Consider the following 303-nt stretch of genomic DNA (forward strand, 5'->3'; position numbering starts at 1 on the left):
TTACGTATATTGGTTCCTTTCTCCTCAACGTACCTTTGTGAAACGGGATTCTCAGCTCTCATGACACTTAATACGCAACACCAAAACAGGTTAAACGTTGTAAGCGACTTGCGATGTACCTTATCACCCACTCCACCAAGAATAGACAACTTAGTCGCATATAAGGCATTTGTCAATATTCTCATTAAATTTTCATTGTGAATCATTCAGGAATGTTTTACCGGGGAAACTAGCTTGGCTTGGACGCACCCATGAAGCAAATGTTGCTTTTGCGTACCCTGATTACCGACCGCACTACTTTTT

Source organism: Trichinella spiralis (genome assembly GCF_000181795.1).
Source record: "Trichinella spiralis strain ISS 195 chromosome Unknown Scfld1557, whole genome shotgun sequence".
Lineage (NCBI taxonomy): Eukaryota > Metazoa > Nematoda > Enoplea > Trichinellida > Trichinellidae > Trichinella > Trichinella spiralis.